Source organism: Cyanistes caeruleus, chromosome 7, assembly GCF_971803275.1.
Source record: "Cyanistes caeruleus chromosome 7, bCyaCae1.hap1.1, whole genome shotgun sequence".
In the NCBI taxonomy this organism is placed as follows: domain Eukaryota; kingdom Metazoa; phylum Chordata; class Aves; order Passeriformes; family Paridae; genus Cyanistes; species Cyanistes caeruleus.
In genome coordinates this window covers 24265315-24290840 of record NC_141707.1, presented here as the reverse complement: position 1 = coordinate 24290840, position 25526 = coordinate 24265315, and the positions used below count along the sequence as shown (strand labels likewise).

Genomic DNA, 25526 nt, shown 5'->3' with positions numbered 1-25526 from the left:
CATTCCTTAAAACTAACAGGTAAAAGTAAGCAGTAAAGTTCTTGCTTACAAAAATAACTTCTTGTTACACCACAGAAATGAAAATTCATTTCAAGTAAAGGTAAGGAGTAAAATTCTGGCTTCCAAAAATAACTTTTTGTTATAACTCAACAGTGAAAACCCAATACAAAGTGCTGACGGACAAATCCTCTTCTGGTTGCTCAACTCTTTAGCAGGCTGCCCATTATCTGAATAATAGATAAGACTGCTGCTTCCAGACTGGGAGTAGCTCCCACAGAGAAATCTCTGAGCCACATTCCCCTACTTATCCCAACACAAGGAGACCTACCAGCAGTGGGGTGAAGCACAGAGCTGCCTTGGGATGGCCAGAGTTACTCACCAGAATCCAAGCCTGGGAAGCCCACACTGCCTGGCCTGCCCATCTCTGCATCCACATCCATGTCAGATTGTCCTGCATCCAAGTCATCCTCCTATCCTTGTCACTGATCATGGAGAACTGAGGAACTTATTTGGTGCTGATTGGATTGATTTATTTGGTTTCTAGAAAGCTATTCCATAGCACTTGTGGAAGCTTGGAAAAATTTACTGCTTTTACAAAATATGTGGGAGAGATTAACCTGCTTTGCACATAGTGAGAACAAATTAATTTCTGAGGCATGACTTTGGTGTGTTTTGTTTTGCATATTTATTCACCCACTCAGTGATACTGGTTTATTTACTTGTTCTCTACTTTCTATAATAATAATGAGTTTATTCCACCAAAGAAAATAACTTCATTCAACCTTTAAACCTGCATCTTATTAGTAAGACCATACAAATAATTTTTTAGCATTTTCCATTCCTCTACCTGAAACTCCTTGTTGTAAAGCCTGCATGAGCTCTGCCTTTTTCCCTATTCTTCACATGATTTTCAAACTAGCTTAGCTGCCCCGGAAAATAGGTCAAGGCTGTGCTCAGTGCTGTGCCTCTTCTCAGGTGCTAGTCTTTGCAGGGTGAAGAAAAGCTGATCTGCAGAGCCAGCCTGGTTTAAACAGGAGGTGAAGGACATGGGCCTTATTATCTGTAACCCCAGTGTCAAAGTATTTCTGTGTGTGTCTTGGGCAGAGGCAGGGAAACCTCCAGAGAAAACATGGGCAAAGGTTTCTGTTTTGTCATGTAAGTAATCAGTAAATGGGCCAGCCATCCTGCATAGCCAGACCTCCTGGTAACTATAGATCTTCTCTTGGGAGTCTTTAATGTACAAATTCAGTTTTTGGCCACTGATTTCTTAATGAAGTTTCTATTGAATGTCCTGAGAAGTTAAAATTTCTTTTCCCATCTTTCCTTTCTGTTTCTTATTTAAGCTCCAGATCATATAAAATTTGTATATTATTTTGTACCTTGCTTGAACTGAAAAGCTTTAATATTTCTACAAGTGGCAAAACTGTTTTGTTTCTCCTTTCAAGGCATTCTAATATACTCAAGGTTTCTGTAAAAGAAAGCGAAGAAATCTCTTGAAATAAAAAGAAAATAAATGTTTCATTTTCAAAATAATGAAGATATCTCTCTCCTTTTAGAGAGGTGGAATTTTTATTTTTCCTTTTATGGTTGCAATTTTGTTGTTCTGCTCTAAGGAAAGGCTGAAGTGGTGCTGGAGACCACCTGCTACATGGCCCAGAGCAGCCTGGGGCTGAGGGCTTCTTTTGCAGGCAGTACCCAGGAAATGAAAGATGAAGCCAAAGTCCCAGGTGTGGTGGAGAGAAAGGCATCTGGAACCATGGAAAGATTTGCTTAGATCCCAACAGTCACTGAAGCTGGGCAAAACAAGCTGAGAGGGCAGGACAGCATGTGAGGGAGTGTCAGATAGGTGTTTGTTAGTTTGTCATTGCTCAGTACTTCCTTTTCTAATGATGAAGTAATTATTAGAGCTCCTACTCTGAAGAACCTGATTTCTTGGTTTGCTTTATTGATTTTAACTTTCTTGATCTTTTTGGGGAGCGCCTTATAAAGTAGGTCAAGACAGTTACTTTGCAACACCACTGATAAATTTGTGATCCTCTTATCAGTCTGTAAAAGCTGTATAGGAATAAGTTTGGTTTTTTATATCTTTTTAAATGTAAATAAGTACTACATCTTTCATTTTATAAACTGGGAAAATTTCAAAATCCTGTCTTACTGGGGATATTTTACAGGTGAAAAAAATCTGATGAATACCACAGAGTACTGCCTGACAGACCTGCATGAGGTAAGAGTAAAGGATTAAATCTATGCTTGAGGAAAACTATTTTGATTTCTGCCTCACATCATGATGACTTTGTGGCTTGAGAAAAAGAAAAACAGTGTGTGCATGTTGTTACTGTAATCAACTTAATAATAAATACTCTATATAATCTGTAGAAAGTTTTTCCAGGTTTTTTGCAGTGTAGAGAGTGCATAAGGAATACTTCAAACACTGAGTGCAAATTTGTTGATGCTATTTTAACTTCATATCGTTGTTTTAGAATAAGAAAATTGGCTCAGGGAAGTAAAAAATAGGAAAGAAAGTAAGGGAAAAACAAAAATCACAGATGGATGATACTATAAATGGATGAAACTAAGTAATGAAGAACACAATTGCTAGCTATTTACAGACTTAGTTAAAATCAATAGAGGACAATGACACTTCAATACAGACAAATATAGAACAAGGATGGCTTTTCAGAGATGTGCTTGGCAGTGATTGTTGGGGGTGGGGGATAAAAGGTTCAAGTATGCTGGGACAGATACAGAACTGATGTAGGTGGGCAAGGTACAGCTTTTCCTGGTTATTCATCTTCCTTGCAGTAAACACACTTCAAAAACATGTTCAGACTCAGCTACCTGCTACAGGCCACCAAGCATCTATTAAAGGAAGAAGGAATTAAAAAATAACACTGTGTGGAAAAACAGCAGTTCAACTTATTTAAATTAGGATCCTTATTTCTGCTTGGACTTTTTGATGGAGACAATTTTCCCTGGAATGTGAACTGTTGTTTATACTTGTCTAAACCTGGCCTATCTTAGACTTAGATTGTAGGTCTCTGGCTTTGGTGGAGGAAAAGAGAGACTGAAAATCTGTTTTACTGGTCTTGCTATGGATTTTGGCAATAGGAATTATCCTGATGGTGCAGGGTTTCAGAGAAGCATTACAGAGGCAAGAATAAAGCGTCCCATATAATACTTCCCACCTGACAGCCCAAAAGCTCTGGGTTTCCTCATAAAATCATGACATGCTGGGGTAACAGGAGTTTCACTGTCTTTTCAGTTTTGCATCTTGCTGTGTTCCTGTTTTAAAAGCAGGACAAAAATCTTCATTTGTCCCTCTTTTTACTCTCGTACCCAGCAAAAAGGGCTGATAAATGCTGCAGTTTCATGGAACAGTGTTTTATACTCAGTCTACACAAGTGAGAATGATCACACAAGATCATGGTTGCTGGAGGGAAGGTCAATATCTGAAAGGATTATAAAAGGAAAAATTGAAAGAGCAACAAGTAATGCATTTAGGGACAGAGACAATAAATTATGAGTGCACACTCTGTCTAGAACAAGTTTCTGCTGTTGCAGCAGCTGAGCTCAGCAGGATGGAGGCTGCTTTTTATCTCCAAGTCCAAATTCACAGAGCAGGGAAACTGCTTTCCCCTTCCTTTCATCAACACACTGCAGTAGGACAGAGATAGCATCCTGCAAAATTCTGGGCTGCATTTTTAGGGGATGACCAAGAGATTAATTTAAGACATATATTTTATCCTATGTTTACATTTATGGATGGGAATACAATGGGATTGTCCTGTTTCAATTTCATCTGCCATCATGATGTAGTGGAGTCCTGGCAATGAACAGTGGGGTTTTTCCATCCTGTTGTCTCTACTTTGCAGTCAGGCCAAGATATTTCACTACTGGAGTTACTGTGTCTGGGGGAAAAGGAGCCCATGAGCTGTTCAGAGCTCTGTTCCCTTGAAGTCTACTTCTTGAAGGAAAGGGTGCTCAGCCATTCACTGGACATTTGTTATTATTATTAGTCTCAGAAACCTTCAAACATTAATATGTTACCATCAATATGCTAAGATAATTTTTGAAAACTTTGACTTCGCAGTAAATTTGGGCTATTCATCACCAGTAGCTGAACAGCACTGTGGAGTCCAATTCCTAAAAAATTGCTGAGCATTTTCTTAACTGCCACTGAAATTCAACCTGAAAAAGTATGAAACAATTTATTACATTGCCTGGTGGATTTGAAATGCGAATCTTTACAGGAAATATTAGTTTAAAATTATCACAAGTATACATCAAACTTCATTCTTATAAGGGGTCAGCAAATCTGTCCACATGGGTGTGTTGTATCTTTATAATACTAAGGTCAGAGGACTGAGCATTGTAAGTTCTCATGATATAAACTTGAGTATATTTGGATACCAAAATGTATCAAGGGCATCTGGCAAGTGAATATCTCTGCAGAAAGCCCATGTTTGTACAGATAAAAATATCTCTCCAGGAGAGCACCTGGAAAAGAACTCAGAGATCAGTTAGATCACATATGCTCCCTTGAGAAGTCTAAACAACTATAGAAGGAATTTGGATTCAGTGATCTGTCCTTGAGGTTTCTCTGGTGATTTCTCCCAAAGCACTGGTGTTGTGTGGCCTCTATGCCAAAAATAATGTAACAGGATGTAAGAGAGCTTGTCTCATGACAGTCATCGGGACAAACTCTTTTAGAGCAGGGGGGGACAAACCCTATTGTAACTGGCAGCCCTTACAAGCAGTAAGGGATGACTTAGAAGAAGCAAGCAAAAGAGACCCAGAGGCTGTCCATCTGGGACTAGGAGCTAAAAAAAATAAAATCACAGACTTGGTTGAGCTTAATCAACAAATAGTAAAAAGAAAACTTGTTTCAGCTGACTGAATTTCTGCCAGTCTTCAGTGTCCATTAGCAGTATAAATAGTGCACAGACTGATAGGAGCCATCACAAATATTCTCTCCCACTGGGAGGTTTAATAAGTATTGGAAGTAGTATTGGAATAAGTATTTAGTAACTCCTAAAAATGGCTATAATGTTTATTGATTTAAGACTTTGAGATTTTACTGAGGAATAATCTGAGACTTTCATAATGTAAATGATATGGCTGTCTATATATAGCTTTAAAACACAAAGTCACTGCTGTAAATCTAGAAACATTATTTTTATGTACATCTTTGAGGTAGATACTTAAGATTGTTTAGGTTTTGTGTATTCTTTTGTGGGATAAAACTACTGTTCACTTTTAAGTGTATTTTCTTTCAAGTTTATCTATAACCCACCACTTGCATATAAAATAAAAGGAGAATGAGTCCTAGGTTTAAAATTTAAGGTTATCTTTGTAACATGCTCTTTAACCACACAAATTGATAGTATTTGCTTAGATAGGGTTTGTGGGGCTTGTTTGTTTGGATTTTGACAATAAACTTAGAAATACAATTTTCATTTGGTCTCATCTTTTCTCTCTCTGGGCTACGTTCCCAGTGGAAAGCCAGAAGAAACACCCAAATTTTGTAGCCCAAGTGGCATTTGGATAGTGTGCAATGAGTAACACCCAGCCCACAGTGGAACTGAAAGAAATGGTGAACAGTGGTGACCTGAATAAAGTACTTTGTACTGTAAAACTCTTGTAAAACCAGCACTCACTCAGAAACTGTATCAAAAAGAGAAGCACAAGAATTAATGTTGGTAACTTCAAGTTTCCCAATCTCTCCTTTGGGGCACTGCATCTCAGTACACCTCAGCCTTCTTTATTCTGTGTTTGAATAAATGAATGTGTAACTATAAAGTCACCTATATTTTATATGGAAATCTCCAGCAAGGTAAATATAGTGTATAATTATTATTACGATGAAATCGTTGGGGTTTTTTTCAGTATGTGAAAGGCTGTCACTTGAAAAATGAAGTAGTTACAGTTCCCATAGCTGCCAGGGAAAATTCAGTTCCAGTGTGAACAAATGAGCCATACTGCTGTGTCACCCGATGTGGCCACACATGCTGGGTAGCTGATGAGAGGACTGGTGGAGAGCTCAGCTCTCTACTCTCATGTCTCAGCAAATCTGTACAAGGTAATCTTAGGCTTTTTGTGTTGTTCATATGACCTGCTTTTATCTTCAGCTATACGCAGTGGCCCTTGCTAAAATCCAGTGTAGCACTGCAGGTCTGTCTGAGCACAGATTATATGGGCTAAGAGAACTAATTAGACACCTAAGGTTGCATTCTCTTCATTACTCCACAAAAAATTATTATGATGGGAAACATATTTAGCCTCAAAATAGGAATAATATCAGGTTTTTTTTAGAATCAGAAAGTGGTAGTTCTAAAAGACAGTTCTAAATATATGTTACAAGAAGTTGCATAAAATACCCTAACCTACAATAATGGGAGAAATTCCTCAGAGCTGTATCTGTATTTTTGCGGCAGTTCTGATCCTGGAGGTGGAATGATTTGTCTTCATCAGAACTTTAAAACCTCTCTCAAATGCTTCTGTGCTTTTCTGTCTTACCAGTGCTGTGAGGTGGCAAACAGCAATGCTGTTCACCTCTGCTCAGTTACAAACCTTCTGCAAACTTGAAGCAGGATACTGACTTTGTAGAGATTCAGGTTTTTTTCTCTTTTCCTCATAAGAGTTTAAATGCGTTGCAGAGTCCATGTGCACACATGGCCCTTTGCTGTAGCCAGGAGCAGGGATTTGGCTGTCTCCCACCCTCATGGAAAAGTCCAAATGGCAGCTCAGGCTGACTGCAAAGGGAGGACATAGAGGAGAATGTTAAAGCTAATAACACAAAGGCTATTTTTCCCCTCTCATAAATATAACAGCTAAATGCTGTGACTGGCTGACAGTGGTGCTTGAGTTAATTAAAATTTAAATTAGAAATAGTTTTACTACTTCCAGACCTACTTTGGTCTGCTTCATTTTCTCGGTTGTGTGACTTGCAAAAATGTTTGCTAAGCTTCATTATAGCTCTCTTCTCAGGATACACGTCCTTTCAAACAGAGAGTTCTGGCCCTAATATTTTACAGACAATCAAGCACTTACAGTTATACTGGAACTAGTTAGTGTTTAGGCAAAATTAAATTACTTTTGCTTTCTGAGTTGATAAACCCTTTAAGCAGTTTGTCTTTTTAAATGCTTAAACAACATGGTAAACTTGTTGAATCTTAACAGTGCAAAGATCACACAGAATATCTTGGCAAATGGAACAGTAAGTAGCATAATACTACCGTTGTAATAATCAGTAGCTAATTGAAGTGCGTGTCTGATTGTAGAACAATTGAATAATTGCACCTCTTAGCTTCACCAAGAAGTTGCCATCTGGGGTAGGAGCAGTGATGTGCTGGCAGATGGTCTTCACATGAAGAAACAACCTGCTTTTCATCAATAGCATGACTGCACTGCTAATTAGAGAAGAGTGAAGAAGGCATAAGTCAAGGAGGAATTTCCAAATCTAGATTAAGAGATCTATTGAGATAATTTAGGGTCAGAGTTTAAAATCATATTTGTTAATGCTGAAAACGTAAGTACTTCTTAATGACTTCATAGTCTGAAAAGAACATAGGCCCTTAAAACAAGATACAAATGGAATTTAGGGGCCTAATTAAAAATGATGAGAACTCTTGACTCATATTGTCTTCTGCATGCTGGAATCTCTCTAAATTAATGATTTTAGATCCCCATTGCACCGTCACATAACTCAAAAATCTAGAAATGCTGCCTGGATAGGGACTGGGTGCCTCTCTGCTAGACAAATGCTAATACTCCCAACACACTGCTAGTAAAGAGGATGTCTGCCCCTGTCTCAACTCTATTCCTTTTTGCCTTAAAAGGGAGGAGATGAAGAAAATAACCCATCTAAAACTCCAAATTTAGGTAACCAAGCAAAAAAATCACCATTGGAGAAATAAGGGATGGATTTGCTTAGTAAATAGTCATATATGAGTAGTTGTCCAAGTCTCCTCCTGAGTGAAGATATTTTGGAGGATTGTCCTCCTGGTGGGCTGTCAATCTGATTGAGTCCTCTTTCCACCAGAAGCTTTCTCCAAACAGAAAATAGAGGACTTGGTCTGCTTATTTGGTACCTCCAGAAATTTGGAGCACAAGGGCAAATGACTGCTTCTACATGTGAGTGGTTTGTGCTTTATGGTGTGAATTCACTGTCCTTGTGTAATACTGTGTTCTGCGTTGCCCTTTTAGTGCAGGTGGTTGTCTCAGAAATCTTGAACAGAAATACATTACTCTCTCCATTAACTCTAGAAGGCAAGAAGTTGAAAACAAAGATTTCAGTACCTGATGCTTCTCTTTCTACTTTGGTTGTTTAGTTAACTTTTTCTTTGTTTTTTTAAACTTTATTATATGGCATTCAAACCCTTCGAGATTTTAGAGAAAATCATGAAGAACCAGATATCTTTCTTAGTAAAGTCCTCAAACACATTGTCTTTAAAATCTCAAAGGTGCAGACAAGAATATTCATTAAAGTTCTGAAAGACATTGGATTTTTCAAAGTGGGGATTTGTGGTCCAGATAAGCTGATATTCTTCTTATATATGTGTCTTACCTTTTTACAGATCTTTAGGGAAAGAAAAATATTAAATAGCACTTTATCTCTCCAAAACTAGACTGGCATTTATCTGATAATTTTCTTCTGACAAAGTTTCTCTGGTTTTATAATATAACCTTGTGCCAGTCACTCCCATGGAGTTAAGTCAATGTAGCTCTTATTTTTCTTCTGACATGAGGAAACAGTCTCTACCTTCAAAAAATAAGGGTTGATATCCCTTATGAATCTTTAATTTGTCTATGAGATACAAATTCCTTGCTTACTTCAATACCTATCCATTGTTTGATTCTGAAAACCTATAGATTATGGATTCCTTTGGAAATTAACTCCATGTATTTCCTTTAGTTATTGATAAATGATGTAATGTTTGGAATGTGATAGATACCAATTTTCTGCAACATTAATTAACAACAGTGCTGATACTTAACATAAGAAAATTAACCTTAGTGCTGTATTCTGATATTTAATACAAATGCTATTGCCATTTTATGTAAGTGTACTTTTCCCAAATGGAATTGTAGTGGTCAAACCTCATAAGCTCTTGAGCTCTTGAACACATTTACAAAAGGTCTCACCCTTTCCCTCCTGCCCCTGGGACAGAAAGTTACAGGAAAAAGTTAAGGATAAAATACCAAATGTGGAATGTGATCTCAGAAGATGAGAAGAAATGAGAAACAAAAGGCTGGCAAAAAAACTGAAGGGTTTTCTTTTTATTCACTTTTGGTTTTACAGAAGCTAGTAGAATATAAATCCCTGTCTATGCATGCTGACTTGCAGAATTGATGAAGTATGGATGATCTGTACAAAGCCTCTAAGAGTAACCTCTGATTTGTTTAAATGTGTCAGTCTTGTTCATTCACTTTGACACAGCAGACCGAGAGTTTAATGTATGATGCGCTATGTATAACAGTAATACTCCTAAGGAAAAAAAGAGTGTGTGATTTGATTTTGTATCAGAGAGTAGATAAAGAAGGGAAAACAATAAAATAAAAGTTTAAAATTACACTTTTCTATTGTCATATCTCAGTAATGGAACAGCTTTGAAACTGGTGATGCTTTTAACTCATTGTCAAAGCCAATATTGACATTATTTATCAGTGGTATTTACTCAGCTGCTGTATTACTAGGGCCTATTCAGCCTGGGACTTGAATTGATCTCCTTCTGTCACCATGTTCTTGACCAAACCTCAAAAGATGTTGCACAGGAAAGTAATCTCTGATGTTTTCCATCCTTGTTTTCTGAAAAGTGAGAGGCATCTGTATAATGGGTTGGCAAGGGCTCTTGAATCAGCAACATGAATGGAAGGTTTGGCCAGATTGATTTGGTATATTTTATTCTTTCTGATGTTTCAAGTTACAAGGACATTGTGGAGGAAAATATCTTTCTATTGGAAAGATAAATATTATGGGGTTTGTTTTACTCCATAAGAGAAAAAAAACCCTATTCTTAAGTGGGAGCATTAAGAATAATGCACTCACAAGTTTTAATCAAAGCACAATCGTAAGAATGCAAAACTGATCTCTGGAAGCATCCTGTCCTGTGCTGTTTTGATCTGGCCTCTGATTTTATGGGTATCTGACATCAGCCAGGCCACAGGCTGGTGCCTGTGAAGGCAGGCAGCTGCTAAATGGTATTTTGTTTCCTCCCACACTGTCCACCCTGTGTCGGCATTCTTTGTGAACTCAAACCCTGCTCTGATGACTGGGTTATTCAATACATTTTAAACACTAGCTCCAAATCACAGCTGATTCCTTAGTTAAATTCGCCTGAGGAACCTCCTGCAGTCCCCAGAACTCCGGTCCTTTCTCTGATACAAGTTTTTTTGCACCAATAACTTTCAGTTCTTTTGCACATGAGTGTCTTATCTGATTTATCTCTTCTCATGCCTCCTCATTTTTGCATTCTTGGTCTTTTCCTCCTCTTTTCCCAGGGCGAGTCCCAGTCTGTGTGCTGCACATCAATCTCAATTTTGTTTTTAATGGATTATAATCCCATTTCTCTGTAGTCTCATCTTCTTTCCCCTTTCTCTTGTCTTTTCTGTTTCTGATTATAGCAATGGCTCACTGAGATCCATGGAGACACAGGGCATGTACTCTTAAATTCCTACATCTGGCCTGTATTGTAGCAGGAGACATCTTCCATGGACCATTTCTATCAAAACTAAAGAAATCTACTAAACAGGAGCAGAATTTATCAAGCCTTTTGGAAATTTCAAGTCACTCTTCAAATTTTTGCAGAAACCAGAAAATTTCTTAGACGAGTACATCAGGTAGGGGGATGGCAAGTTAATTTTTTAAACATGGACAGAATGGTTTACCTTGCTTTTTGAGGCAGGGAAATCATTATGATATTTCTGCAGAGTACTTAGGATGGAAAATTCCAGTTCAGTCTACAAAAAAGCTTCCAGAGTTATGAGCAACTAGAACATTAAAGACAGGATCTTAAAATAGGAACTGTTAAGCAATCTTACTAATAGCTGGTATTACTAGCCCCACCTATATAAAATATAAGTATTTCTGTTCTAATAGCCTAAATGCACTAAATACCATTGATATAATCTTAGTAATTGCTACCGGAAAGATGTGGCTGCTGTTTTCTTGACTTTATTGATCTGCCAAAATTATAAAGTGGCAGTACTTTATGTAAGCTTTATTTAAAAGCATAAAAGGAGAGTGATGACAGAATAGTTTTATATACTAATGTGGTAAATATAGCTAGAACTCTGTTCAGCATGCCAAGGACAGAACAAGCCCCTGAAAATGCTATTTATTTGCTAGAATTAAAGAAAAGTTTGAGGGTTTGGATGAGAATTTGTTCTGATTTTAGATGGTGCCCCTTAAAGAAGGAATCTATATTTTAGGCCCAGAAACATGAATAAACTTGCTTACTGACTGATCAACAGGGAGTTTTGAACATATTCAGATTAGCCTATGGTGCATGAAAAGCAGGCCAAGAAATAAGACTTCCTTTTTTTTTTTTTTTTGAGGGGTACAAGCAAGCACTTGAACATTTTCTAATTTTAATAACTTTCTATCCTTAGTCATTTTCTTTTTTCTAACATTTGGTTAGCAACAAGACTCAGACCACAGAGTTAAAACACTCAGACATAAGGCTAGAAGAGAAACATATTTGCAAGTACTAGATCAACCAGCTCTGTTGATCTTCTTGTATTGATGAATTTCTTGATAATAAAATTAATAACCTTGAGAAGGGTGTATTTCCATACTGCTTCTCCAAGTTCATCTTTATATCAAAATTCCCCTCCCCCATTTTGCACAGATGATTTTAGCTGCTGCTGTTATACAAATGCTGAGAAAAAATTGTGTCACTGTTCAGCTGGAGTTCAATGCTTTGTGCTGTTTATTTGTTGCTTTTGTTTTGTAGAGGGTGATGTTCACAGCATAGCTCTTGTTTTATAGTATTTGTATTTTTGCTTTCCTTTGTATTTTGAATGATGTGTATCTAAGCTTTGCTATATAAATAAGAGTTTAGACTATATTAAAAGGGAATTTGAGTGATGAGGAATCTTGACCTAGGGCAAAAAATGCATGGAGATATTGGGAAGACCACTAAAAATGTCAGTATGTTAAGCAACACCTTACATCAGTACTTAGGTGTATGCTTATGCTTGTTTTTATTCTTCTGCAGTGAAAAATGTGGTTCAGGGACTCATAAGTTTTTGGAGAACCGAAGAAAAATAAGTGTGTTGAAGAGTGCAGGGCACATCTAATTTAATTGGGTGTGGAGGAGAGTGAAACTCCATTTACACTTGCATCAGTCATTGACAGTGGCGTATGAGCTACCAGGCACAGATCTGAACTATGTCCTTTTCCATTTGCAGGAGAAACATGCCAAGTTCTTCAGCTATTGCCCATAAGAGTTTGACTCCCAGCCCATGCATAACAAGCCTATAATGAGAGTGTTAATGACAATGATTCAAAGCACTGCTGCCTTTTCCCTCATTCCACTTATCTGTGAAGCTCCTGTTGACACAAATAAACCATCCTTAATGTTCCTGATAGCACAAATTATGAAGAATTTGAGTTTCAGAACAAAATCTATGTAATTCCTTGCAATTTAATTATGGGATTTTTGTGTGAAATCAGCTTCTGTTAGTGTCCTAATCAGTTGCCTCATGGATTATCTGCTCAAAATGGTACATGCAGATTCAACAAAAAAAAAGCTTTTCGGGCAATTAAAGTCATGGGATAAGAGGAAAGATCCTTTTGTGGATTTATTCTCAGTTAAAAGCTAGAAAATAAGGGTGGGAATAAATGGTTACATTTTCTTTTCTGAAAGAAAGACTAGATATGTGATCCTGTTGAAAATTGGGTTGTGTGTTCAGTGTTTTCATACAGTCCATCTATAATATGGAAAGAATAAGCAGAAGTCCAATAGGAGAGTCTAACTCTAAAGTATTGCAGAAAATTCTCATAACTGATGATAAGCTGAGGGGAGACATCGATTTTAGTAAATGCAAAGTAAGACACATGGAAAATAACATTTATGAATGTTTATAAATGATGGACTCTAACCTGACATTGAGGAAATATTTTAGTGCTAATGTGGCTATTTCTCAATAAAAATTAGGTCATTGTTCACAGCAGAAAAAAACCCCAAAAAGCCAAACTGAATGCTAAGAATTATTAGAAAAGGGATTGATAACAAAATAAAGAAGGACCATTATGCACCGAATAAATCTATGGTGCTCCCACATCTTGATAACTACAACCAATTCTGATCTCCTTATCTGAAAAGGCTAAAGAGAGCTGAATTGAAAAAGAAAACAATGTTGATAAAAGATGTGGAATGAAGCCTGTGTAATGAAAGTCTAACTAAGCATTTCACCTTTGAAAAGAGATGATTGAAGGAGAAGAATGGTGTATAAAATTGTGAATGTCCTAGAGAAGATGGGGCATTAGGGATGAGGAAGGAAGTGTTCTTTTCTGACAGAAACAGAATAAAAGCAACAACTTTAAAACTAATTCAAGTGCATGTCGCATAACATTGAATCAAATTGGAATATCCTTTTACAGGAATCTGTAATAGCCAAGAGCATTAGTGAGTTGAAAAAGAATTTGGACAAATTCATACAGGATACATCTGTTAGTGGCTGCTAAAATTATGGTTTAGATGTGATCCTTACATTCAATGTACTGAAGCACTAATTGATTATTTTTACACTCCTTGAGCATCTACTCCTAGCCAGTAGGAGCAATTAAATTCTGAGCTAGATGGACTTTAAGTCTGACACAGCTTGATCATGGTCATGAAGCTCATGGTCTTCCTCTGGGGATGGTAAATCTTGAGGGACAGAGCTCTTTGATGAAGACAGTTTGTAAAGACTTTGTGCATCACTTTAATTTCACTGTCCTTTGATAATTGGAGAGATAAAACATTATGCAAATCATTAGCTAATAAATAATTACTGACTATAATGAGAGAGTGAGAAATGAACCTATTTTGATGTTTCTGCTGCAGTTGATCTGTTTAATCAGTTTTTTATTCTAACAAGTTCAGATACACACTGTCCTGCACTTTGAAAATTTGTTCTTATAAAGTACTGTGTCTTCATGGGAAGCATTCACTCTTTTAGGTGCAATTTCTGTCTTTATTTGACAGTCAAGAGTCCTCAGGAAGCTGTTTTGCAGTAGCACTCTACCAGCTCTGTAGTCTCATTTCTATCTGCAGTGAGAAGAAACAGATATTTTCTTTCCTTGTATTCATGTGCAGTAATGATAAACTGAGTACTTTCCCCTAAAACCACCCACTGTGTGATAGGTATTTGAAACTGCACGTAGACATTGACCAGATGCTGGAAAGACTTCAGCAGTTGTAAATTTTGAAAGGAGCAGAAAAATTTGCACTAAGGAGCCCCTTGTGCTTTTCAAGAAAAAATATTTTCAGGCTTTATATTTCTATAATTTGGGATGTCTGAAACATCTTTCAGCACGTATAGAGATGGTATCACTGTAAATGTTACTGGTATGTTGGGCTTTTTGTCCTTCTTAGCAGCATTCTCCAGTTGGAATTAATTTATTTCATGTATGATCTTTTTTTTGTTTGTACTTTTTATTCAGGTGGACAAAGTAATCTGTACCAAATTAGACACTGAATTTGAACCTAGTAACTTAAATACTTTTGAAAGACACCGGCGTGAACATTCCTATAACAAAGTGTTAGTCAGGACACATTGTGGAAAACTTTTTTAGGCTTTTAGGAAGAGATGTAAGGAAGGATTTAAACACCTAAGTTACATGGTGCAGCAAACTTTGCACAGGATGTGGGGAGAAGCTAAATAGGACAATACAGTCTAGCCCAGAGAGAGCTCCCCTCCTAAGCTTGGTTTAGGGGAGATCACTGCCCTGTGTCCGAGGCATTGCCATATTGCTGCTGCCAGGTTACATTATCTCAAGCACAGACTGCAACAGCTGCCTTGCATCTAGCGCAGCAGTTAGCAAGGACGGGGGATGTCAGATAACCTTCTGTCTGCGTGAGGTTATAGCACACACCTAGAAATGAAGCCTGAAAATCTTCAGCATGGGAGACAGGGATTTGGGCGTTCTGGGAATTCTGCACTGCTTTCCAGTGGAGGGTTACTTTGCCTGGGGTCATTGTGAAGGGCCCAAAAATTATGAAATTTCTGTACATTTCTGGAAAGAGCCCCTTGCAGCTTCTCACTCAGGATACCCCAGGGTGGAGGTAGGGCAGCAGCAGTTTCTGTCAGTTGTTAAAGACCCCAAATTGGAATGAAAAACCCTAATCCATGCAGGACTATGTGGCCAAACTGAGCACGGCATTAAGGCTCGTGAGCAGTGTTTATGGTGCCAAAAGCTAAGTCAAGCTTGTTTGGATGCTTAACCAAGCCTAAAAGGCTTAACTGGAAAGCATAAAGGCAGCAAATCTGATGTATCTGAATGTCACATACAGCAGCCATAGGAACCTGCTTTGGATTTGCAGATAAATATGCTCTATGCAGTAGTTTATAAGGTATGGACTGAAGTTTTCATGGATTCAGGAAATTCATTTCTGGGTCTTTCTAAAACACTTTTCAGATGAAGAAGTGCCAATAACCTCAAGTATAACGTTAAAAGAACTTTATTTCTAGGCATTTAGAAAATGAATTCTTTATCTATAAAGCTTAAAATGTGGTTAATTTAGTAGAAGAGAACCCCTTGGGATATCCATATTAAATGCATTAACCCCCTTAATGAAGATCTCTGTCTAAACTATTAAATGTAGCAACACTTCCATCTGGGAAGCACAGGACTCTGGCTCATATTGAAAAAAATACTCCTCATATTTGCACCACCCTTTTAATTGCAATATCTTAATGCACTTTTACAAGCTACTCACATGTGCTAGGAGGCTGCAGAAAACTCCAGAGAATAATGCAACAGCTGGTTTGTATAATCCCTGTGGGCTGGAGATTACTTCAATTTAGTTCAGGTTTCTACAGCTACTTGTCTATGGCTTGACTGTTGAGACCATGGTGCCTCACACTTAGCATAAGCCACTGCTGTTGCATCTGCTAAACTTGCAAGTCAAGAGCTCAGGACAAGATTCAGCGACATTTAGGTCTGTGCAACTTGAGGATTGGTCAAGGTTTTAACTCCTATATTACGGGGAGCTCTGTAACTGAGCGTCAAGCATAGCCTTCCACTGACACTGGAGGTTGCATGTATGTGCATACTGACTTAGAGTGAGAGCACCTAGGCCCTTTTGCAGATATGGATGAAACAGATACTTCTAAGTTCCAGAAGCATCAATCAAATTCCCTATTTATACCTGTGCCTATTGGCGGCCTTAGCAATAAGCATGGGAGAGTGGAACAGAACTTGATTCTACCTTTGTCATAGCCCAGTGGTCGGAGAATGTGCTGAGAAAACAGAAAGCCTGCTTTAATTTCCCTTGAGCTCTGGGCAATAAAAATGGAGGAATTTGCATGTGGAAAAACAGTCAAAGTGCAGCAAGGAAGAGAGAGAGAGTAAGATAAAGTGAACAAACATATGGCCTTCTACTCTATTGCTTAAAGTATTTCACAGGCAGAAAACATCCTCTTCCAAAGTCATCTTCTGGTTTTTAACTGATGGTTGACTGCAAAATACATGCAAAATTTAATATTTCCCAAAGATTGTGATTGTTCCTTGAATCAGATATAAGCACTTCCCGATGCAGGGTGCAGCCAGCCTCAGTGGAAGAAGGACAAAAGGAAACTGCTGTTTTGGAACCAAAATCTCCAGGATTCATTGCAATGGAAACTGAACCTAAAGAAAATCCATGTAATTTATATATTTCAGGCTCAAAGTTAGTTAATGGAAGACCTCTGAAGAAAGAGGAAAAGTAAATTGTGCTCTGTAAATCACAAGAGGTCTGTAGATTTCTGCAAAAGTTGGTAGCCGAATTTTTGTTGTCTTTAACAAGGCCGGGTGCACATTTTAAAGTGTTAAAGAATTTGGAATAAACTGCAAAAAATGAGCATGCGTTAGCTGGATTTACAGCCTATGCTGTACATGTCTTCAGATGTGTTTAGAAGGGGTTGGGAGCAGACAGAGAAATACAGCCCTACTCCAACTTCATGCAGGCTGGAAAGGTATGCATCGCTCCTGTGTAACCATTGACTTGCACCAAGCAGTCTGCTAGATTCTCTCCAGATCAGTGGGGTGGTTTCCAAGCTGAGCTGTGGCAGCTCTGTTTTGAGGGGGGTCACATTACCATAGGGATGTCTCTTGTGACGTATCTCATGTAGTTGCATGGTTTTGTTTGTTTTGTCCTTTAAAGATGTGTGCCAGTAATTTTGAATGTGAAAATGATGTATTTGTGTCCCTGTTTACATGGAAAAGCACTCAGCTCTAAGGAATCCCTGTGTCAGACTGCCAAGGCTTTTCATTTGACACTGGGTTGGCACATTTGTATGTCTTTTTTTATCAGTGCAACAAATTCTGAGTGCTGAAGAACAGTTTTCTAATGGTCCTTAGGCTCTCCAATACCAACACACAGTCACTATCACTGTGATCTGAATAATATCAGAAAATAGCTTCAAGTGTCTAAGCTTGACTCACTGTTGGTGAAAGGAAACATAGTTACAGCTCTTGCTCTACATAGTCTGCATCTCCAAACAATTTACTTATTTAGAATATTTGACTGTCAATTCCTTGATGCTGCAGCATTTTTTGGTTTATCTGTTGGTTGATTTGAGGACTACTGTTCCCACTTACAGATCTATTATTTATATATATTTTGATAAATTAAAATAAAATTAATTGCACTCACTATAAGACCAAGTGGGAGACATTTGCATTCATTCTTAGGTGGTAGAGTCTTGCACTCCAGAAAAAAATCGACTTCCTGTGAAATCAAAAACATCATCAGTAAGGGCACAATAAGCATGTAAAAGTGAAATAACCAGCTGGTAATTTGCTTCAGTGAATCTGTAAAATAGGGTGGAAAAAGATCTAACTTTAGAGATGAGAATAGGGAAGTCTTGAATTAGTTTTCTCTCCTCAAGGCAATGTACAGACCTTGAACTTCTGCCTGCAGTAAGGTAAGGCTTCCATCAATACGCAGAGCTGCCTGCTGCCTTTTGTGATGAAATTCTCCTTCTATCTTTCTACTCCTATCAGGTTTGTGTAAAGAATAAATAATTTTCAGTGAAAAGTGTGACTGATTCTGGCCTAAAGTATGACACTGCTGACTTCTGTTTTGCACACAGCAAATAGCATCAATTATGTGCAATATATACTGGTGATTATTATAAATTACTACAGCTCAGACCTGCAGATCCCATTGAAATTGAAGTTTTGGAAAGAGTGGGCTATCATGCAATGTGTTTTAAATTTATAGCATGTCTGCTCTGTTCAATAAGGTACAGATTATGAATTATAAATTAATAATGGGATTATAACATTCAGTTAAAGGGTTCTTTTTCTAATTATCTGCAACTTGTCATCCAAAAAGTCTATGATAGCTTAGCTCATCTGAGTGTGACAGCAATGTTTCTACTGCTCAGCACAGAAAAAAAAGCTGACCCTCCCCCTTCATTTTAATGTGTTATGACTGAAGTGTTCCTGTCTCTTTTCCACTGACTGAAGGACAAAAAAATTCTTGAGATTTATAGACCTGGTTTTACCTCTGGTATGAAAATAGCTCTTGAAGATACCGTACCTGAAAATAGGCTGAAATAGACTGTCCCTATTGTTTAGTTCAGCTCCTCAACCAAGGCGAAGGGAAATGAGATCTGCGTTATGTTCCCAGTTCTTCTGCTGACTCTATTTCTGTCTGACTCTTATTCTGTCTCTATGCATCTACAAAATGGCACACTACAAGCTGAAAGAAACAGCAATTTTAATTATGGTTTTGAGAAACACTGATATTCAGTACTTCTGTTTAGTTCATCATGTCGGCTGACCATCTCTGGGGATAAAAGAGAAAAAAAAAGGGGAGGAATAGAGATAGAAAAGGGATGGTGGTCGTCTTCTCTCCAGGGACTTATTTTGGAGGTCTCAAAGAATGCCAAGGGGTGAAGATAAATAGCTGATAAAAATTATTTGTTAAAATAAACTTGCAGATACAGCAGAAATACCAAAGAGAGGATGAGAAGGGAAAGTTGAGTGTCAGGAATAATTTTTGTCACCGCATGTCATGGTCTTAGATGTTAGACATGGGCCAGTTGCTAACCTCCTGGTTGGTAGTGGGAGATCCCAACTATTTTCCCAAGCTTTTTCTGAAGAAAAAGACTGAGTGATAGTTACTGGGTTCAAAAGGTGGGATTCTTTTTTGAGAAGGGTTAGGGCCAGGGTTCTGGGAAGGGTTTTTATTTTGACCATTGGTTTAGCTGGAATTTTTTGTGTAATTTTAAATGATCTGTATATTTTCCCTAGACCTTTGGAGAGGCACATTTTAAAATCTAAAGAAACAAATAGAACAAATAATAGAATATATGTTAAATTCTTCAACTGGAGGCTTTTTTAGAGAAACCACTTAACCTGTTTTGGTCTGGAAACAGTGATTAAGGTTAAACTCTTTTGTAATATCACTTTTGTGTTTGACTGGGTGATTTTAAGATACTAATTCTCTTGGTGTCTGTTATGGCTGCCTTGTGCCTATGCAGCTTGTGACTGAAATTTTGACTTGATAGTTGATTTCTTATAGACATTGCTATTGTTATGCCACTCTTGGCTATTTGCCAAGAGCTATTTGTCCACTTTGAAACATGCCATTTTGTTCCCATTGATCCACTCCTTTGTGTTTCAGTGTGTCCCCTGTGTCACCTCTGTGATGTGGGTGCATCCATCAGTTTCATGTCATGTGGAGCTCATGACGTTGCTTCCTCATAGATAAGATTTTCCATGCTAGACTCCTGAATTTGACATCTAGGTATTCAGATACCAAAGCTGTGTTCACAGCGTCAGGATTCAAATAGAACAAAGTAACCTGCTTTTGATGACAGCTACAAATGATGAATTTGTATGAATTTGTATCTTTGGTGTATTTCCCCCACAGCTTCTCAAAGTCTTTCAGGTGCTGTTAGTGGTACTTTTTTCCAGTTAAACACACATTTTTATCTGATACGAGTCCTACCCAATTAACTTGTGACTGTGTTTTTGCTTCAGAATTGCTGCTGCAAATGCAGGCAGACCTCATGCTGAGAGTCACAAAACAAGATTTTAACCAGAACTCTGAGTAAGAGCATGATTAGTTGTGTGTATAAGGTATCCTTGCTTCAGATATCATGACATTGTGAGCCTGTCCCTGGGAAAGTCATTTGGGTGAACAGTTTTAAGGGTTGCATCTGAGGACTTTGGGATAGATCTGAATTGTTTGTGGTTGAGATGGGACAGTTAAGTGCTCCTCATTGCTGTCCAGGCTGCACGCAGCTATCTTTAAACCTGTTACTGGTGAAGGAGAGATGCAAACCCTGCATAATCTTTTCCTGAATAAGCTGGCTCAGGAAGCTTTTTGTGGGCTCTTGTGGGTTTTGCTTTTGTGTGTGTGTGTTCGGTGTCTTTTTTCAAAGACTAATGCATCTTTGTCTAAATCTGTCACATTAAGAGATTTCAAGGACAAATAACTCTATGTGCTTTCCTTCTATTTCTCTCTTCACTTTGACAAGGCAGAGTAATGTTTGTCACCTCAGTACTCTATTTTTCTCTTCTCTAAAAAATATCCTGTTTTCTAGACAATCAACACGGAAGAGCATGGCAACATTTGAGAGGTAAAATGTAGGAAGCAGTATATCATCATTCAACTAAGTAAAATCCACGAAAAAAACCCCCAAATGTGCCTATTATAAAAGTTTGCTAAAAAAAGGTCAAATTTTTAAAACATGGGGCTGGGGGTTTTTTGTTCGTTTTTATTTTGAGATTTTTCTTGCTGTTGTTTGGTTGTTTGGGGGTTTTTTGTTTGTTTTTTGTTTTTTTTACACCTGTAACTTACTGGCACAGCTGATGTCATTTAGGCTCTGATTCAGCAAAGCACTTAACCATGCTACTTAGTCCTGTTGACTTTAATGGGAAGTAATTACATGTTCCAACAAAGGACATACAGAAGTGCTTGGCTGAATCAAGGTTTTAGACGACATAATGAGAACCTGATTGTGAGGGAGGGGGAAACTGAATAAATGCTGTGCTCAAAATCAAACTCATACTCTCAGAAAATATACAGTAGGAATAATTTGTGGCAGCACTTTCCCTCTGTTGTGGCACAAATTGAACTCATTGCTATACAAACATTTAAAAAAAATATTCTAATCACTGTATCCATGCTATTGCCCATGAAGTCCATGTTTGGATTGTCAGACTTTAGCTGTGCATAATGATTTAACTCCAGATGATACTGGTTCTTTCTTCCTTTAGCATATTTCTTCTTTTTCAGTGTTCCATCTCTTTGCTTTATTTTTCATTTTCAAATGAGGACAGTATTCCTATCTTGTACTTGAACGTACTGCCATTTTTATTATGTTTGTCAGTGCTACTGTTGATGTGAGCTGTATTAAAATAGCAATTTGAAGTAACACTGGCACCAGACAGTCACTGCTCATTAATATCATCTCCAGAATAATCTTACAACAGATCTACTACCTGCTTTATAGTCCTGGAATAGTAGTGTGGTACAGACTGTCCACACAGTGCCACTGTGGCTTCCAGTCACTCCTGTTACATTACACTGAGTCTGATTTCATCTCCTTGAGAAGGCTTTATTACTGAGCATGGAGCAAATCCTGCTCACTTTGTATCCCTGCTGACATTAATGGTCCTGCTCACATAACAGATTTGGCTCAAGGGATGTAAGGGTACAGTATTGTTTTTCTCCAAATTCTTATGGAAAGATGCTGCCTGAGGTATTGTGGTGGAATTTGCACAGGTGATTTTTTGGTGGGGCAAGTGCCTGTTTTTTGTTTGTTTTGTTGGGGTTTTTTTTGCTTGGGTATTTTTGTTTTGTTTTATATTGTTTTTTTGGGGGGTGGAGAGGTTTTTGCTTTGTTTTTTTTAGATGCAACTAAATCTGTTGCTAATAAATCAACAAGGGAAAAATATTTCTTTGATGTTTGCGTCTGTCTGTGTAGATGGTGCAGCATACTGTGAGCTAATAGCCAAGCTGACTCTTCTACTGTGAATTTAAATAAGCTATTTGGGCCAATGGAATTACAAGAGTCTTGAAATGTCACCAAAGTTCAGTGGAAGAATTTAGTCTGATCCCCATCTATCCGTTTACTAGGGTAGACCTGAGTATCCAGATAAGTAGGGCTACTGTGTGTTTTTATGTAGCTTCAGAGTTATAAAATATTGTTGGAGGAGTCATTCCTAATCAGTGGTGCTGTCTGTTAGACCACCCTGTTGAGATAGACACAGTCTTCCTACAAGCCTGAAGAAAAAACCAGGTAAGATCCTGTTCCTGTCGTCCCAGCCCTTTAGTTCAGAAATAATTTGTGTCACCGAGAGGGGACAGACGTGCCCATCGAGGCTGGCCTGGCCCCTCTGTCCCTGGTGGGGAGCTGTGTGTGGGCTGCTCTCACTGGCCCTGCTGCCTGTGGGAGGTGATGGGGCAGCGGGAGGTGTTGGAAGCTGTCACACGTCCCTGCCAGGTGTGTCAGCTCCAAGGGAGTGTGGCTCAGTAAAGAGCTCTGGGAGTGGTACCTCCAGTGCTGCTGGCTCCTCCCAAGGTGAGGGCCAGAGTCTGGACTGCTCTTTGCTTCTCCTGTCACTCTACAGCTCTTCTAACACTCTGCATGTGCTTTCTATTCCCCTACAATATCTTCTGAAGTTTTCCAGTGGTTTTTTGTTTTGGTTTTTTTTTTCCCATAGAGGGAGGGGAAGAGCTATGGGGGTGTGATAGCCACCAGCAATCCTTTTCTGTTAGTGCATCTTCATCTCACTGTGAATAGGATGGGCACAGTGCTGCAGTCGTTTTTCTCAGTGGGAAAGTCCTGTCTTGGTCTTGCAGAGTATACCATGCTCACCTATGGAGCTCAGGGTGCACTCTAGTGGATCTTGATTTTCCTTGAGGAAAATGATAAGGGAGTAAAGCTGAAAATGTGTGATTAATTGATTTAATTGGTGAAAAGGGAAAAATCCCCAACTGTCTGCTTTTGTTTTTAGAAGGGTGTTTGCTTGTTTTTTAAAGATAAAACACCTTGGGAGAAAGAAATAACTAACTTCAAAGGTTTTAGGAAATCAGCGGTTTGGCTGCCTTCCTTATAAGCCTCCAGGACTGAGCTATGACCTGCTTTGCTTAGCTGGGCTAGAATTGGTGGGAAGCTGTGGGCAACTTCATGAAACTGGGGGTATTTTTCAGCAGAGATTTAAGACAGATAAATAAATCTCAGTGACATTGAAAGAATGACTCTATCAGTCCATTCAGACAATCATGCAGGGCCATCTGTGCTGGGCTTTACATCCTTAGGCAATGCAAGCATCATGGGGGAGCACAGGGATTGGGAACAGGGTGTCTGTGCCCTTGTGCAGTTATGGTCTCTTTCTTTTCATGGTCTCTTCACCCTAAAGTTACTGGGTTCCTGTATCACTTCCACCAAGACAGTGAACAAACAACTCTGCAAGTTATTTTACTTCATTCCACCAGAAAACATTTTGTTTAATGAAGGGTGCTGTGCTCAGCTTCTGTGTGATGCTCAGGATAGTGCAGACACTGCTGGTTTGCTAAATGAGCACTGGCTTGTGTTTCTTCTTTTCTTCCCTGGTACTTACGGCTCTGCACAAGTAAACTGAGGGCTTGCTATAGATATAAGCTTCTTGAAACAAGGATGGTGGCTCTTGATTGTATTTTCAAAGCTGATAGACACATTATATCTTAGATATTAAGTGACATGTGAAAACAAAGGAGTGACATGTTAGCAACTGTGTGTGAAGCATCATTCTTCTGATTTTCTCAGTCCAGTTTACAATGTTACTCTTTGGGGTTTTTTTATAATTGGTGCAAAGACTGGATCTTAATCTGGATGGGTGTTTGCTGTGGTGTGTGTGAGTTTTGGGTTTTCCCTTTCTGTCAGATACTGTTGCCTTGCTGCTGCAATAGATCAGAATGAGAGGACAGGCAGCTGGTGCCCTTCCCTGACTGCTCTGGCTGACATTCCTGAAAGTTGAATTAGGGACAGTGTTATTTACTCTATCTTTTGCTGCACTGAGAGAATAAATTCCAGTCTCTACCATGTGTGCTGTCTTCACACACTGGATAAAATAGGCTGTGTCCTTCCGAGACAGATTCTTTACCATTGATGGGAAATTAATGATAGAAAGTAAGCTATTGCTTGTTAGGATTAACTAAAGTGATCAAAGCCTGTATGTTGTTTGGTCCCATATTTCTAGTCTGCTGTGAGCCTCTGGATAAGCAAGTAATTTCTTTTTACTTCAAGAGATCATTTTACAAGGGGGAAATGGTATCATGTACCACTGAAGAGTACTCTGCTACCTATTGATAAAAAGAATAACTTCAGAATCCATTTTCTTTGCTTATAGTTCTGTATTTGTAGAACCAATTAAGCTCTGTGATTTGAGGAGAAAATTAAAAACAAGCTCTATCCTTGTACACCATTATTTCCTCAGCAATTTAGAGTCAAAATCTTTTAATGCCAAATGGTAAAATCTGGCCCTTGCTGTGTTTTAGCCCTGACATGCAAACTTCCCACTTAGTTAAATGAAGTTCTGTGTAACTGCTGAGCATGAAAAGGTCTGATTTTTTTTTTAAATGCTCATATGAGAGCTGGGGCTGCTGCAGGGCCCATCAGCGGGAGCAGAATCACATCTACTAACAAGGCAAAAATAAACCTCAGTTTAATGAGTTGCAAAAAGGCCTGGTCTCTTCACCCTCTGAAATGGTCTATTTTAGAATGGCTGTTGGCATTGTCGGGAGGGTACAGCGCAGGAGACTTATATGGTTAAATTTTATAGTAGTCTAATAATGAAAAAAGCATGTGTAAGGCCTCTTGGCAAACAGTCCATGGTCGTGGCAGTATTCCTACAAATAAAGCTGCAAAAGTGGAGAGAGAGATATAATTAATGGGGGCCTGCTTTATTTGCCAGGAAAGATTATTCTTATGTGGGGAGCAAAGGGTATGTGCCTGAGAAAAATGTAGAGAAAGTAGGCTTGTTTAGTGGTGCCCTAAAATGCTATTTAATGAAAATGAGAAAATAATGGTAGGAAAGTCACTTGTGTAGTCTCTGGCCAGCTGCCCAAATATGAGTGGAGATGCACTGGCTCTGAGCTGTGCTTCCAGCACAACTCACAGAAAGCTCGTTGTTCTTGCACACATTTGCTCTATTTTCAGACACATGCTATTTGAAACCACGTTTTCTCTTTTGCTCTTTGCTCCTTTCTTGCTCTCAGCTGGTGGTGAATTTCCACCTCAGAATGTTATTTCTTGAAATGTTTTCTCTTTGCAGAGCCGTATCTGTTGTTTTCCATTCTCCCTGGGGGGACAGTAGGAGTCTGATGAAGCTTGAA

At 38.5% G+C, this 25526-nt stretch overlaps 1 long non-coding RNA gene across 3 annotated transcripts in view; it reads left to right on the top strand.

Annotated features, from left to right (window-relative positions):
* Window positions 1-25526, top strand: part of LOC111932151 (uncharacterized) — a 287756-nt gene that overhangs the window by 176149 nt on the left and 86081 nt on the right. For all 3 annotated transcript variants that reach the window (XR_015289000.1, XR_002865972.2, XR_015288998.1), the window contains one exon: window positions 2172-2224. This is a non-coding gene — a long non-coding RNA (uncharacterized LOC111932151). The remainder of the gene's footprint in view (window positions 1-2171; window positions 2225-25526) is intronic.